General features: G+C 33.7%; 1 protein-coding gene across 1 annotated transcript in view; it reads right to left on the bottom strand.

Moving 5' to 3' along the window:
- LOC115448523 overlaps positions 1–11752 on the bottom strand; it is a 36356-nt gene extending 24604 nt beyond the window's left edge. Inside the window, exon 1 of the mRNA XM_030175973.2 lies at positions 11597–11752. The gene's annotated coding sequence lies outside the window, so the exon portion shown is untranslated. The remainder of the gene's footprint in view (positions 1–11596) is intronic.
- Between the last annotated feature and the right edge of the window lie 5543 nt (positions 11753–17295).

The following is a 17295-nucleotide window of genomic DNA, read 5'->3' as shown; positions in this document are numbered from 1 at the left end:
GAACCCGTTTTAACAAGCTGCTACTTACAAGAATTCTCTCAAAGGATCCTTTTGTAAAGGTTGAACCTTGCGTCATATAGAAATATTGCTACTATTTCTTGTAAGTTGAAAATGTTGCGATAACAAAATATACGCAGTTCCTAACTACGTTGAAATTAGGAAAACAAAATGTTTAATAGGTCACGGACATCGTTATTTGCAGAACACAAAGACAACATGACGTTTGAAATAGGAAATACTTTGATCACTTCTAGTACATTATAATTCTGGTCATAGGTGTTAATTTTGCAATGATTTCATTACGTCTACTTCGGTGGTGGATTTTACTCATCAAAACACTGAACAGCCCTGCCTGTCTCTGTGCAGGTTGCCTGAAGGTACCTGCGTAGTCCCTTAAGGTCTAGTAATCCTTGATTGCATATTATAAAGGCAAGAAGTCAGTGCGTGATTTAACGTCCAATGAAACGACTCTGCATTCAAATTCGAAATAACAATTTTAAACTTTAGTATTTGTTTCAACAGTTTTTCTTTAGCAAAATAAACTTCAAAGGGTGAATTAATTTTGCGCATAATACTCATATATACTAATAGTTTATTTATTTGTATATCTTTATTTTATATTTTAATATACGTAACATATGGAGCACTGTAGTGTAGTGTAGTTATTTTTGTAAGGATATGGCATATCTTTACTTTTGTAAATCATTCAGTATTATTATCAAAGTTATGTTATACTGGTAACAGTTATGCTATTTTAAATTCATTCGTACATATTCTGAATTTATATTCACAGGTAGACTTAACTACGTTAGTTAAATAATAAATATTAAAGTTATATGGGTTTATAGAAAATGGAGTCTTTAATACAATATACTTAGTCTGGCCATAAATACTGTTACACTTAATTATAAAAAAATATTACATTTGAATTTCGAATCTGTCATTTTTATACGATTGTTCATTGTGTTTTCTCATTTTGGCGCCAATACATTGTAAAATATTTTGCGATATTAAAATGGTGTGGGGTGATAAAGAGAACCGAATCGCTGTGATAGCATTACACAAAGTAGGTATGGAGCCAAATGCAATTTTTAAAACTCTCCATACACTTGGTATTAGTAAAATGTTTGTGTACCGGGCTATTAATAGGTACAATGAGACCTCCTCTGTTTGTGACAGAAAAGATCTGGCCGTCCACGTAGTGTTCGTACGAAAAAGGTGGTCAAAGCAGTAAGGGAAAGAATTCGAAGAAATCCTGTCCGAAAGCAAAAGATTTTATCTCGGGAAATGAAGATAGCACCTAGAACCATGTCGCGTATTTTAAAAGATGACTTAGGACTTGCAGCCTATAAGAGACGCACTGGCCATTTCTTAACTGATAATTTAAAGAAGAATAGGGTGGTAAAATCGAAACAACTACTGAAGCGGTACGCAAAGGGAGGTCACAGAAAAATTTTGTTTACGGATGAGAAAATTTTTACAATTGAGCAACATTTTAACAAACAAAATGACCGTATTTATGCTCAAAGCTCTAAGGAAGCTTCCCAATTAGTCGACAGAGTGCAACGTGGACATTATCCGACTTCAGTGATGGTTTGGTGGGGTGTTAGCTATGAAGGAGTGACTGAGCCATATTTTTGTGAAAAAGGTATCAAAACATCGGCACAAGTGTATCAAGATACCATTCTTGAGAAGGTAGTTAAGCCCCTTAACATCACCATGTTCAATAACCAAGTATGGTCCTTCCAGCAAGACTCGGCGCCGGGTCATAAAGCTCGGTCCACGCAGTCTTGGTTGGAATCGAACGTTTCGGACTTCATCAGAGCTGAAGACTGGCCGTCGTCTAGTCCCGATCTTAATCCGCTGGATTATGATTTGTGGTCAGTTTTAGAGAGTACAGCTTGCTCTAAACGCCATGATAATTTGAGTCCCTAAAACAATCTATACGATTGGCAGTGAAGAATTTTCCCATGGAAAGAGTGCGTGCTTCTATTGATAACTGGCCTCATCGTTTAAAGGACTGTATTGCAGCCAATGGAGACCACTTCGAATAAGCTTTTTATATTTTTAATTGTTTTATATTTATGTATTAAACTGACACACTGTAAAAGTAATAAATGTTATTTGCAGTTAACAATTTTCTTTTTTCTTTATTACAATATTTATGGCAAGACTAGGTATATTGAATTGATTCGTTATCAAATATGTAGTAAATTTAAGAGATACTTACATCTTTGTAGTTATTCCATTGACAAATTGAAATTGATGTAAGTTAGCAGAAAATTTATTTTAAGAAAAAATGCATTAAAATTTTATTTGTATATTATGGTTCTTATAAATTCTGTATCCAACTACAATATGACAAGTAAATCTATGTTTCAGATGACCCATGTCTTCGACTGCAATAACAAGACAAATAAATACTTGAGTTCAATAACTTAATGCGTAAATAAAACATCACAATGTCAAAATGGAAATTTCAATGTTTACAGTAGTATATTTAGGGATGACATTGAATTTTAAATCGGCGGTTACAAAGTGCACTAAGCCTGGACGGCTTGGTAGCCGTGAGTACTTGCCGGTACTTATCCGGTACTTGTTAGTTTTCGATGTTGTTTCGTCTACTTTCTTAATGATCAGGGTATTCAAAAAACATCTAGTGAAGACTACTTTTTCTAAGAATTTCCAATAATTATATTATTTACAGGCATTGATATATATGTACTACGTACTAAATTTGGCGTTCCGAACATTCACTATGTTTAACTGAATACTGCAATCCATTCAAACTGACTTTAGTATGGCCAATATTGACAGCTTGTGGCGCTCATTATATAAGAACTCGAGTCTAAGTGTAAAGCTGGATTTGAATAACAAATGTTAGTTAAATAAGTAAAATTATTTGATGTTCACGTAAAACAGGTTATAACAGTGACGTTTTGGTTGCCACTTAGTTCAGATTCTGAACAAATAGTTTATATGGACGATCGTGTCTGTAGAATATACGTCAATGTTTACAGGTCTTTAAAGAAGAGATTCGCACGACACTCCTAAAATGCCCTATAACCTTTATCATAGGTATATTTTCGACATGCAATGTCTGAGATGTTGGCCAATGTCTGGTATGCCTTTTCCTTGTTACAGCTTTAAGATTTGCAATATTTATATATTATCGATCAGCTTACATCGCCTTTAGCAAAAATGCGAGTAAATATTGTCATATTTGGATCTGGTAGGCGTTTCTAAACATCATTTTATTTATGATACGTACAGAAATAAAGTAATATTTTTGTGTCGGCATATTGCGCGGCATTTCTTTCCATAAATCCTTCTAATGAGCTAAAAAAGAACGCCTTTGATACGTACGGCGTTTAATCTGCATGTTTGAAGCGTGTCTTCAAGTTATTTAAAAAACGTCGCGTGTTCAGAGCCTTGTGTCTAGTGTACAGCTACATGCCTTTTTTATATGAGTATAACAAAGTGAGCCAACTGCATCTGGTGGTTAGTGGATTGGGGTCCAATAGAATGACGACTGATGAAACATGATTACCCCTCGGCAGCCGACAGAATTATGCCGGCCTGTTGGATATATACAGACTGGTCTTGGATAGAGACATACTTGCGTGGGTTACTATGACGGATTTTAACACCTGTACGGCGGTTGGTAAATACCTTGTACCTATTTATACATAAGTACTACAGAAAGCTTTATTAATCAAGTTTCTATAAATATATTGTTTACTTAAAAAAATCTTTACAAATCTTAAAGCAAAATCCCCCTTCGCGTCTGTCTGTCTGAACGCGATGCACTCAAAAACTACCGAACGAATTTCGATGAAATTTGGTATGGATGTAGTTTGAGAACATAGGAAGGTTACAGCCTACTTTTTATTCCGGGAATGTTTACAGCGGGATTTATATCCTACAAAAACTGTGTCACGTGAAAGAAACAAGCAAAAGCAACAGATAATTATAGAACTTATAATTCCAGATTATAATTTACATAGGTTCTTGAATGAAATACTCAGAACTGAAAAATAAATAAATTCACATATTCCATATATGATATTAACTTCAGTATTTTTAAATCACAACAGGCGCCCATCCGTCTATAGAAATGTTATGAGAAATTCGAATTATAAATGAATGTAAAATGAAATATAGCTTCCTGGAAAAGCAAATGAATTTATTTCCAATAATATTAAATTGATAACCGACATACCTGGTTCTGCGAAAAGTAAGGGAATGTGAATTTATAGTGTTTTTTTTTCTTTGCAAGCAAAGGCTTTTCATTCATTAAAGTTACAATATATAAAAATATGATATTGCGGTTAATGATATTCACTAATACTGGCACTTACTGTCAGGAGATCTATCTACTTACTTGCCACTCCTTGTAAAATAGAACGTATGTAAACGTGGCGTAGGGTGAAATTTTCCTAAAGAGAACCCAAGTCCCAACACTACATATAGTTACTGATGCATGAATGCGATCTTTAAATCGTTGTAATGATAATTAGATTCCACATAAATTCTACATTAAGGGAAGCCGGCAGGAATCCAATTATAGGTACCGTACGCCACTTATATATAACCTGTGCACGAAGGCCTAGTTGAGAATTGATCGGACTGCCGAGACAAAGGTCTCCAGGTTCAAATCCTGAACCTCACACCTTTGATTTTTTGAAATTACCTGTATATTATCTGGCCATTTATCGTGCGATTTAACGGTGAAAGAAAACATCGTGAATAAATCTAAACACAATAAAATTTTCGATAAGAATTTGGGAGTTATGTGAAGTCTGTCAACCAGCACTGGGTGTGTTTCTCAGGAGTAAAGTAGGATGCTATTATTATAGAAAACTGCCACAATTATCGGAAATAAACTAATAACTCACGTCAAGAATATCATCAGCTGCTTTGTATTCAAATCTATTTGTAATTACTGGTATTCCTTTGAAATGCAATACGTCAAAGGGTATACCTAGGTCCAAGTGCTTTATTAATCTCGGATTTAATCAAGGATCTAGATGCTCACATGAGTTGACACGCCTATCTATGATTTGTAATTATAGTAATGTGTAGGTTGTGGGGTAGCTTTGTTAGTATCGTGTCTATCGCATTTCTAGGGCTAAAAATAACGGCAAATCAGTATTGTGCTGTTATTGTCATAATTACTGTCGAGTATTAACAGCTTAGTCAGAGCACGTTTTAAGATGCAAAAATGTAATTCGTCACATCCAGTTCAACCTACGATACTAGTATTAAGTCGTGTATTTTCAGTTAGAATCTTATGAGATCCCTGTAATAATTATTGTCCGAAACGGAATCTGTGTCCTCTATGACAATATTCTGTTCGTTTAGTATTACGTGTTTCACCTAGGAACATTAAGGCGGTAAAATACATTAGAAACTTTCTATTTATAATAGTTCTACTATATATGATTAATTTGGTTGTTTGATTTTTTTAGACTGTGAATATTGTTTAATTAATTTCATAATGATATGCAACTACAATTATTGATTCCGAACATCTCCACCTAAAGTATACATCATTTTCTATCCACAATTGGTAGTTTAAAATTTTGAAAAAGAGCTAAAAATTTTTTTATGAAATTATTCGTAACTCTTCGAATATTCTCGCCTGTAACTTGTGCGCCGTAAATATATAAAACGCATGCTCAAGGCCATTTGCTTGAAGGAGGGCTTTAAACAGCGACCATATATCGTCGCTGGCTTTAAATAAGATTAGAGAAGAGAGTACCGTGTTGTACTTCTGTCTACAGACACAGAATAGACAATAGTAATAATAGGCAACACAGTGTATATGTACTGTAAGAAACCAAGTCGATAATCTCTAACTAAAATAATCTAAAAAATCAGGTTAGCATTTCGAGCTGACACCGAGCGGAACAGAGACAACTGACAACTCCCTGACAAGCGAGGCGATAGACATGATCTTGTATCCTCTAAAATATTATGCTGAGCGTCGACTAGGTTGCGCTAACTCTAGAACCGAATTAAAGGTATAAAACAACATTGTTCATTTATTTATACATATATTGTAAAACCATAACAGTTGAAACTAATGCGATGTTACGTTATGTATACAGATTTAATTTTAACAATTTATTTCAATACATTTATGAGCCCTTTCAGTGAATTCTGACAGGTTACATATAATATATCCAAGTTCTGAGATATAGTGTTAAGCAATCGTATGGCCCATGACAAGGGCGCAAACCTTAGAATATTTGTTCGCGGTGTTTGAAGGCACATAACATGAATCCACGTACGCCACCTATGCCACATTAACACTTGAATTTATATGAAAACGAAGGAAATAGGAATTTCATTATGCGCAATATTTTCACATATGTCCCAAGCATTGAAGGTCGAGGGAAGGGAAGTAAATGAAGGAAGTATCATTTGTACTTATATTTTGTGCGACCAGTGTAATAAATATTGTACACTAGTGCACCTCATAATTGATAAACGCGTCTGATGTCAATGTGCGAGGCATACGTGACACAAGGGAGCACACGAACTCTCCCACGTTGCAAACTAGTACGTGGACTTGTTTGTTTACCTCAATTCCCGTCAATTTACTAAGATATTGCGTTAGGAAAGCGCCGCGTCGCGCCAAAACTGCGCATAAAAAATACGCGATTTGACTAAGCTTTAATTGACGCTAAGCTTTAGACCGCATGAGAAGTTGTCTTAAGGCGATACCTCAAGGTCCATTTTCATACATTTTGTTTCACCTTTAATCTGGGTAACTAAACAAGTATTGGCAAGTAAAGAATTTAAATTTACGTCTAGTTAGTGATTAGTTCTCGCAGTTGAAAGAAAAACGTAAAAATAATTAATAATCATGGATATTTCTGCCTTTAAAATTTCGTCATATTAAATTTTAAAGGCCGAAATATCCATGATATATATATTGTAAGTATTATTATCTTTGAAAATTAATGTTTAATAAATTAAAAAATAAATGTTTGTATGTCCTCTATGGACTCCAAAATGGTTGGAGTGATTTTAATGATAGTTTTTGGGAAATTCACGTTAAGCCATCGAGTGATCTTGAGAAGTTTAGTGTTCGGGCCATCAGAAGTCATCTATAGATTATTATGACCCGCGCGAAGCCGGGGCGAGTCACTAGTATTCAATAAAAAGACATGCGGGAAAATTTACCACAAATTGCGTTCACATCTGAAATGGTCACTGAAATTGACGCACTGTTGAATTTTGCACCGATGTTATGCAGCAATATTTGTAATATCACCGGACCCCAGGCTGTTTGGTTTGCTTCTGCCGAAATTTTCATTTGCTACCGAATACAGTGAGTAAATATCAATGGGCGAGTTCCTCGTAATTTAAATCTAAAAAACAGCTAAAATAATACCAATATAGCGTTATATTCCGTGTAACCGGATTTTCGCATACGATATTTGTTATTTAAATATTAAAAATCCTGACAGTGCATCAATAGAGATTTTTCAATTGGTGCCGGACTATTAGTAACATTTTGTGGTCAAACAATAAATCTAGAGGAGTTTTGAAACATAAATCGTAACATCAGTATTGTTTATTTATTTGCACTTCATATACAATAAAATTTTGTACATAGGCTGACTTAATACCGTAGGCATTCTCTCCCTGGCAACTTTAGGGTGGATCAAAGATAAATAAGGTAGATATTGTTCCCAGAGACTAAATAATAACAATTGACCTGAACGTTCTATTTTTAAAACAAATATATCTCAAAGACGGGAAAATATGATTGTCTATGATAACGGATAAAAAGATTTTGTTACTCTTTATGTTGCCAGTTACAAATCTTTGAAGATAAATATTTCGTTAAACGTTATACATTTTGACAATAAGTATCTACTATAAAAAAAACCTTTGTGAACCTTTTTAAGCACATTATGTTTATTGAGGACTGAGATTTGGCATAACTATAATTCGTATACAGGAGTGTAAAATAAAATTTATGCATAATATGTGTTACAAATATATTAAACTCTACGTTTGAATTTCGAGTACTGGATGACCACTAGTTTAAATTATTCCATCGTAAAAATAAGCTTTAGTTTTCATATTGACTAAAAATGCTTTCAACATTTCTATATTTTTTATTTAGAGATCGTTGTTTGAAAAAGAAATAGAACTCTCTTGAATTTAGATATTTCCGATTGCTTTTAAATATTTCATTTTGAATATAAAATTATTGTTACTGGTTGGTTTCTGTTCGGTATTGATAATTGTCTGATATTGGAAACGCCAGACGCATATTCTAAATTTAAACAAGGTTTGTTTTTATTATTTATAGTTTCTGTTTTCAGTTTCATATCAAAGGCGAAATATATAATTATCTTTGGCAACTAATTTATATACTTTTCTACTTTCCTTCTTGCTTTTAAAAAAACACAATATCGAATTGTAATTTATGTAGGAAGCACATGTACTTGGTGGTAGAAATAGAAAGAGATAGGGTATCAAATGCTTTTACTCTATTTAACCTAACCTAACTTTGTCAGTCTACTAAACTTTCGCGGTTACACCATTGGACGGATTTTGATAAAATGTCATACAAAGTAACTTCAACCCAAATATATATACTATTTTAAAATTATGTCACAAATTGAAATATAAGCGGGAAAGCTCGCAATTAAGAGCCATTTCATATTTATAATATTACCTATGGCATTATATTAATACAACGATGAAGTAATGCAAAAAAACAAATTGATTTTCATGTAGCATTTCTATTCATAAGTCAAAATATGATTTTCAATGGGCTGACGGTTATATGGCCAGATTTTAATTACTCGTGTTTCATGAATAGGTGCTATGCTGATGAGAGTCAGACTTGTTTACCAAATTTTTGACTAAGCGTATTGTATATGCACAAATAGTCGTAGTTATTAAAATTGAATATTGTCCGGAACCACTAAACACATAATGACCTCGACTGTTTTAGTTATAATATATGTTAGAATAAAGAATATTGGAATATATTTTACGGTAGATATCTTGTGTGCACTGGTGCTAGGTGGTGCTGTTATATGTGAGAGTCCGCTTGGGTAGGTACCACCGCAATGTCTATTTCTGCCGTCAAGCAGCAGTGTGTAGTCACTGTTGTGTTCCATGACATAATAAGACTTAACTTCTCATATCTTAGGATGGCGAGCACAGTGGAATATACAAAAATACTTTGTGATTTAAAGTGTTAGATGGTGTTTCTATTGTTTATGGGCGGTCGTATCGCTTACCATCAGGCGAACGACACGCTCGTCTCGTAATTTAAAGTAATCATAAAATGCACTCGTCTGTGTATCTCTGTATTACGGTGCGGGTTTGTTTTAGTTTGGGCGTGGCAAAGCTTACCATCAAGCGAGCAAACTGCCCGTCTCGTTATTGGAGTGTTCAAAAACATTAAAAAAAATTATACACATTTTATACAAATCGAAAAGAATATATTTTATCTTTATTTTATCAAATCTTATATTTATCGCAAAAAAGACCTTTTTCACTTTTAATTAGCGACATATTGGAACGACGACATTGAAGTCATCTCCGTCTGCGAATCTTAAAACGTTTTGTACTCAATATTCTTTAATATATTTGTTTATTTTTTATCTTTCCACAAAACATTAACCGTATTTAATAAAATTAATTTCTAACGTATCAAATAATAAATATTTCCATTACCATTATTTCGTGCTCACATTATTCGAATTAAATGCTAAAGCTGCCAGTTATATTAATTAGTTGCGCTCTAGTTCCTTTATGTACTTTACTAATCAAATGATAAATACTAACTCTGATATAATGTATTTATTTTATCAATTTTAGTTAACATTAATTTTCGTTTATAATAAAATACTTTGTAAAATATAGGAAATACTTTATGTTAAATTATAGTTATGGAAAACAAAATGTAATTGAAATATGAGTATGTAATTTCCACTGAGCTAGTGTGGTATAGAAGAGGCCCGTGCCCAGCAGTGGGACAGTATATAACAGGACAGTGTATAAGTTAGTGTGGTGTTTGATAAGTCAATTTTAATTTTATGAACAATATTTCCTTTGCTATTTGTTTAATGAAAAAACTTATAATATATCTGTAAAATACTTTGTTCTCAGAAATTTATTAAAACGCCACGAACATCAATTTTCGCAAATACTATCAAAAACTACTTCAAATCAACCGATTTCTTAGTTTTGTTCCTTAGGTACCTTAGTTGATATAATTATTAAACAACTACACATTTATTCGACACAGATACGGCCACCGTAGACATGAATTTAATTGTCGCAACATAAAGAGTATTAAACGAAAAAGTAAATTCAAAAGAAATTCAGAACACTCCATATCAAAAACAAAAATTTAATTAAAATGTTTCTCACATCTGATTGAGTATAAAAGTACCAAATGTTTGTAATTATTTATCCGATGAAACCAGTTCAGGTAGGGAGGTGCGTTCGAATATCTCAACAGTATCAAATATGTCAAATATTTTGATCGAATCAAAGAATTTCATTCCATCGATCCTGCGATCGTGAATTATCATTTTGAAACACCCAATTACAACGAAAAATATTTTTTTTCCACAAAATAATTTGCGTTCCACTCAATTTTTTACAACTACTGATTAATTGTGGCAAATACCGAGTCTTCCATAGATAATTCTTTATTTCGATATTGGCTAAATATTGTTGATTCAGAACATTGACGGCATTCAATAGTATGTACTATATAGTATAATTCAATAAAAATTCAAAGTAGTTTTTATAATACAACGTCAGATTCATGAAATCACTCGTAAAAACAATATAATGAACATTAAAAACAGAGATAGCGCATGCGCATGAACAATACGTAATATCCTGTTAGCGAAACTAAACTGTTAATGTAAACTAATAACACCAGAAAATGTACGAAAATAGAGCCAGCGCATTTTTATTTGAGAAGACAAGTAGCCGGCCGTAAGACCTGACGTAATTTTATGTAATTAATCTGCACAAAAAAAAGTGATATCTTGGCACGCACCGGCAGGAAGATATTCAATGAGATTCCACGAACGTTTTTATAAACAGCTGGATGTTTACTAATGCGACGGCCGCAGCGACTTGTCTTGCACCAAATAAATTATATAATCCGGCGTCCACAATTCCCGCCACAACTAAAACGCTCGTCATTCAATACACTTTAATGGATTATATTTTTCAGTCTCGTACTCGCCGCTCACACTGGTACAAATTCGAAATAGAATTCGCAAACATTCGATATGTGGATATTTTTAGTATCGAAAACCCGGTTTTTGTTCGCCTGACTTGGGGTATTGTAATGTGCACTGGCTGTATGTTGAACGGCAGAGCTAAAAATAATCGCACATTCGATATCCGAACGCACATTACCGGTAAAACATTCTAAAATTTAATTTCGAAAATGGAACGAGTTGACACAAATACCGTAAACAAAACACTGGTTGAATAAAAAAAGCGTCGCACAGCAATCAGTAGTGTAGAAGTGGAATTCGCTTAGGTAAAGTTCACAAAGAGTTACTAGTTTAAAATTTGGACTAACCTGGAGCGTGTATAGGCGTCGAGAAAGCAAATAGGACTGGGCAGTCGAGTGGCGGCGGTTCGGCGCGTGAGCAGCGTGGGCGAGACTATGTTTAAACGTGAGCTACACCGAAATATACTGACTTTTGTTCCGAATGATTTCCTTGTCTGAAAAATGAAGTACGGTATTTACAGGAAGTCGCGTCGCTTGCCGGTCACCTAGAACTGTCAAAGATCTCTGCCGATGTAATATAAATATTTACTGTTTACTAGAAAACTAAAAATTTGGCACACTTCTATGAACTGGACTTTATAAAAAAAATTGCATCTATATAGGCAAGTGCAGTCAACGTGCTTCATGTAGCAATTACATTAAGTCTCTACTCTCTGTATGGTACGAGCTTTCTAGTTCCGAACGGTTTTGGTTTATATTTTTTCCAAATTTTATATATTTTGTTTATGATAACCAAGGTAATTTTAGTAATAAACTCATCTTAAATCCCGATAAAAAGGAAGTGTTTAAAAAACTATGATGTTTTTAGAATAACAAATTAAATGTTTATGATACAATTCATTTGAGACATGTTCACAATTAATTTGAGACATGTTCACATTTAATATTTTGTGTCATCGTCAATAAATTGCCAACTTCTTAATTAACTGGTCATCAACTGTTATTTATATGTCATTACTCTACGATATGGAACGTAATCACAAATTACCGTGACGTTTTATAGATCTTAAATTCTATTTTGGTGAGTTCCATCGGAATCTGTATAGTTTGGGCACAAACGAACGATAGGTTTTCTAGTTGCCAGTTTTGTTATTTTGAATAAAGAATTTGTCAAATGAAAGGAAATCAAACAAAATATTGCAGTAAAATTTTAAATTTGAAATATAAAATATTTGCATTCTTTCTTTATTGAAAAACAGTCGTTTTTATGCGTCCGTAATTGAAAAATATTTTGTAACCGACCTTTTTTGTAAAATATTTGTATTTGATAGTGTTTTTTTTTTCAATTTTTTTACCATTTCTTGTTGCTAATGTAACCTATTTCAATATTAACGGTTGTGCCAATTAGAAATTATCTGTTAGTGTATTCCGGTCTGTTATTCTTCTACGTTTCGATATAATTGAATATTTTCCTTATATTTTTTATTTGCTAATAATATTAATGTTTTCTTTGAATCCATCTGTATTTTTATGTTTCACTGGTATACTTTTCTAATAGCTATTTTCAAACTACTTTCAATTCTACCTTTGATATAAGGCCATTTGAAATAAAAACTTATTGGTTACGAATAATCAGCGTCATGTTGAAAATAATTATCATCTGAATTAAGATGAAGTGATGACAGCGGAGTACCGAACTCTATTCCTTAAGTTTCATCTGACTATCTTTGTTAAGGGCTTTATTTTCTGATCCTAATATGTAATGATTGTGGTTTCGAGAGACTATTTCTTACTATCTACTGTTTCATCAAGCATATATGTAAAAGTTATATCGAATATTCGTTAGGCAACTCTGTTCCGACTCCGTTTTGCACTTAGAAGGTTTCACTCAAGCACAAAGAGTATTGAGCAAGTGTACCATAAACTCACCGTTTATTAGACTCCTCCCATCTCGATAAAAGAGCAGAGCAGAGCAACGGTATTACGATAGTAGCTAATACTATGCCCTTTATAAGACTCATAGCTAAATATATCAAATATTACTCATCAAAATACTTCAACATTGTATGTTTCTTGGCAAATTTCATCAATACTATAACGGGAATAGCATGACGTAGTGATACAAGTGTAGGGACAGGTGGGTTATGTTTTATCCTGGCACGTATGCGTTTACACTAGGAGGGGACGGCGAACCAATGGCAGTGGTGGTACGCGACAAAATAATTCGAGCACTGTATCTTTCTTTGAGCTTCACTTCGCTTAACATCAGGTGCAATGAAGCCACTATGCCGATCACCGATAAAAAAAAAGAAAAAAATGACGAAATATGAACGCAACCTCCTTGTTAATGTAATTTATTCAGACTGCATAGGTTTCTTCTAAAAACAAAACTGTACGCTCTGTCTTCCTTCACGCTTCAACTCGTGTAATTTCCTAATAAAAACTAACTCCGTTTATATACGATAATTTATTATTTTATCAAAAAAGACATAGATGGGTCATAAAAGGGGCACTCGCTTATATAAAACTGGTCCTAGATGGTTCGTTATAGGTTATATTTTTTTTTTATAAATAAAGGCCTGTTAACCGTTAAAGGTTCTCCATCCCAGCACTAGAGCGTCGATTACCTGATATTTTTTGTCCTTCTCGGCCTTGTCGCGTAATGTCTGTCCTTAATGAAATACCAGTATGTAAAGGGAACTATATACAAGTAAGATAAGTGAGCCTTTTTAATAACACCGTTTGTTTCTTAATCGAATCAATAAAACGCAGTATATAAAGCTGAAGAATTCGTTTAACGCGTTAATCTCAGCAATAAACCTTTAGAATAAAAATGACACACACACACACCATCACGCATTTATCCCCGAAGGGGTATACAGAGGTGCAACCAGGGCACCCGCTTTTCGCCAAGTGTGTTCCGTCTCAGGATGTGATAGGGGGCGTACCTATCGCCATATCGGGCACAAATTCCAGATTCCGGGCTGATATTGAGCAGAAAAACCCAAATATCACTTTGCCCGATCCGGTATTCGAACCCAGGACCTCAGAGCGCTGCCGTAACGCTCATGCAGTACAATTACGCCACCAAGGCAGTGAGTATAAAAATGACGCAAGTGCAAAAAACCGTTCAATTGACAAATTGACAAACAATGGAATACAACTTTGACTTTCGGTAATTACACGAAAGTTAATGTTGTAAATGATATGGATTATACAGGCAATTTAATGTATTTTTTGCACTAACGTCATTGTAATTCTAAAGGTGCGAATTTATAAATTGATTTTGATTTATTATTTTTCACTTATATGAATCTCTATTACTCTTGAGCGCTATAGGCTACTTTTATCCCGGGAAAATATTTATCCCGAAAAATCTTTATTACGGAGATGGAGCAGCAGGCATGAGCTAATAGATAAATAATTGGGGGACATAGATGTCGGAAAACCATTTTATTCCGATAATCGAACTGCATACTATTATGTATAATATATATGTCAGAGAAGCATTATTCCCGTCGACATCATCATTAGTGGTTGCGGACTTAGTGAGCGTCATCAGGGTAAAATGCAAGCACAAAACACAATGATCGCAGATATTTTTATATCTGAATTTAAATTAAACAATGTTTGTCACTGTACAATAATGACGATAGAAAAGTGGACAATTAAGACCGAGTACTTTAACCAACAAATATACTCAACGATCCAACTCGATCAGTCACTATCATGAATCCTCCAACGTGTGTCCAATGCACTCATGGCCTACCTGAATAGGAAAGATGGCGCCTCAACCCCGCTCGAGGCACGTGCCTTGCTCTGATTGGTCGTTTCGTAAATTATAATTTTAAAATAAACTTTTATTACATTATTGCTAACGCGTAAGGTTTTAAGTAAAAGAAAAATGTAGCAAATCAAATAAAATTAGATTAACAATTATTTCGCGTTATGCACGCAAACAATAATCAACCGGACACATAGCTTCCTCCGACATAAGTATATATCAATATACATATAATAGCCAGTCCCCCCCGTGACCATGAAGGCTGCAAAGTCTTCGAAATGGCGGGAGAAAACTGAAATATTAAAACCGCGGTTAAAGTCGAAAAATAGTTAAATTTTAATATACATTTATAATATGAATCTAGTTTATCTGAGCGTAAGTAGGAAATGAAATACAGATAGCTAGAGAAACAAAACATATTTTATCAATATGTTACGTGCAGAAGTTCTGTATTTTGGTATGCCCAAGCGACTGCTGTGGGTAAAGCGGTCGTCCGCTCTAATCTAGTAAATACAGTAAATCCAAATATAATATCGGCCAACGAGACATTTTGTATGAAAGTCGAACATTTTTCATTTGAAGTCTGTTTTTTCATATATAGCCAAATTGAACGGTAAAAGTTACAAATTGGATGTTATTTACAATATGGATTCGTAGTCTTAATAATAGTGAGACGGAAATAAATTCAATGGGACGTGGATGTCCGACTCTTTACTACACAGGTATGCATTTATTAAATTCACATACATACAATATTGCAAATACATATATACATATTTTAATGTTGAATCATTCTTTACCGCTCCATTCAGAATGCTACAAAAACACTGCGTGTTATTGATGTATTTTTAGTATCATCAGTATGATGCAGTGAAAATCACGCCAAAACAATGTTTCTAAATTGGATACAGAATTCACTTTTAGTTTCATGCACCTATTATAATTGATCTTTGCATTCTTCTCGAATATGATCATTGAAGAGTAATATTGTATTTTGAAATATTATGATTCTTTTAGAGCATTTAAAAATAGAATAACAGCCTTTTATTGATCTTTGCATTGTTCTCGAATATGATTATTGAATGAGTGATATTCTATTTTTTAATATGATTCTTTTAGCGTATTTAAAAATAGAATTACAACCTATTATTCCATTACTATTGCTTTGGTAGAGTAGTTATACTACAGTTCAACTGCAGGTCTCGAGTTCGATCCTAGGATCGGGCAAAACGATCGTGCGTTTTTCTACTTAGTATCTGCCTGAATTTTGAAAATTGTACCTAATATGAAATGCTTGCCCGGTATCACATTATGGGACGGAATACACACGGTGGAAAGTGGGTACACGACTTGCGCTTCTGCCTATTCCTTTGGAGATAAAAAGATGTGAGTGTGTATATTGCACTATCAAATCTGTCCTTCTACTTCTGCGTTTACTTTTAACAAACATCCAAACATTTTCAAAAATTGGCATTTATAATATTAATAATATTTATCACTAAACTGTGGGTAGCCACTGTGGGTTTATAAAAAGTAATAATGAAATGATTTTACTAATATAATTTTAATAACCACTGTAATACTGTATCAAGAAAGGCCCGAAATAACTTGGAAAATCTAAAAAAACATATTTTTCCTGCCCGATTATTTGAATATACAAATACCATCGAAGTTTTGTTCTTTGGTTTAAAATTAAACTGTCAGACGGTCCGTTTGTTGACTGTCAGAAATTGATTGTAAAACAGATTTTTTTCACAGTTCGTAAACCAGGTGTCTATCAAATGTACCAAAAACAAAATTGCAGAAAACCTTATAAAGGATTTTTGTAAATAGTTTGGCAACCGGTTTGCTACAGGCTCCCTTCCCTTTGACATTCAACGTGCGTTGCGAATTTACCCGCGAGCCAGGTATTCAAATAATAAAATTTCAACTTCGTAAAAAGCTGTTGTTCACAACACCCGCGGTTTGCTATAATTAGTATATGAAGGATTGGGTTCACTGGGAATATGAACTAATTCTTCTTCTCTGTGGGTGCATTGTTTTATACAAAGTATTGCTTTAGTTTCGCCTTTCGCGAGCATTGGCAAATATTTACAAAAATTGACAAAATTTCGCGCCGAAATTCTTAAAATTCGCATTATGCAGGTATTGTGCTAATACAGCTATAAAACATATAATATTACGGAGTGACATGGTCGTGAAATTAAGATGGAACCCCTTAGTAAAGAGTAAGACAATGTTATATAGTATCTCGGCGGAGGTG

This window comes from Manduca sexta, chromosome 27 (assembly GCF_014839805.1).
Source record: "Manduca sexta isolate Smith_Timp_Sample1 chromosome 27, JHU_Msex_v1.0, whole genome shotgun sequence".
NCBI classification, from domain to species: domain Eukaryota; kingdom Metazoa; phylum Arthropoda; class Insecta; order Lepidoptera; family Sphingidae; genus Manduca; species Manduca sexta.
The sequence above is the reverse complement of the archived record's forward strand: the minus strand, read 5'-3'. Positions and strand labels throughout refer to the sequence as shown.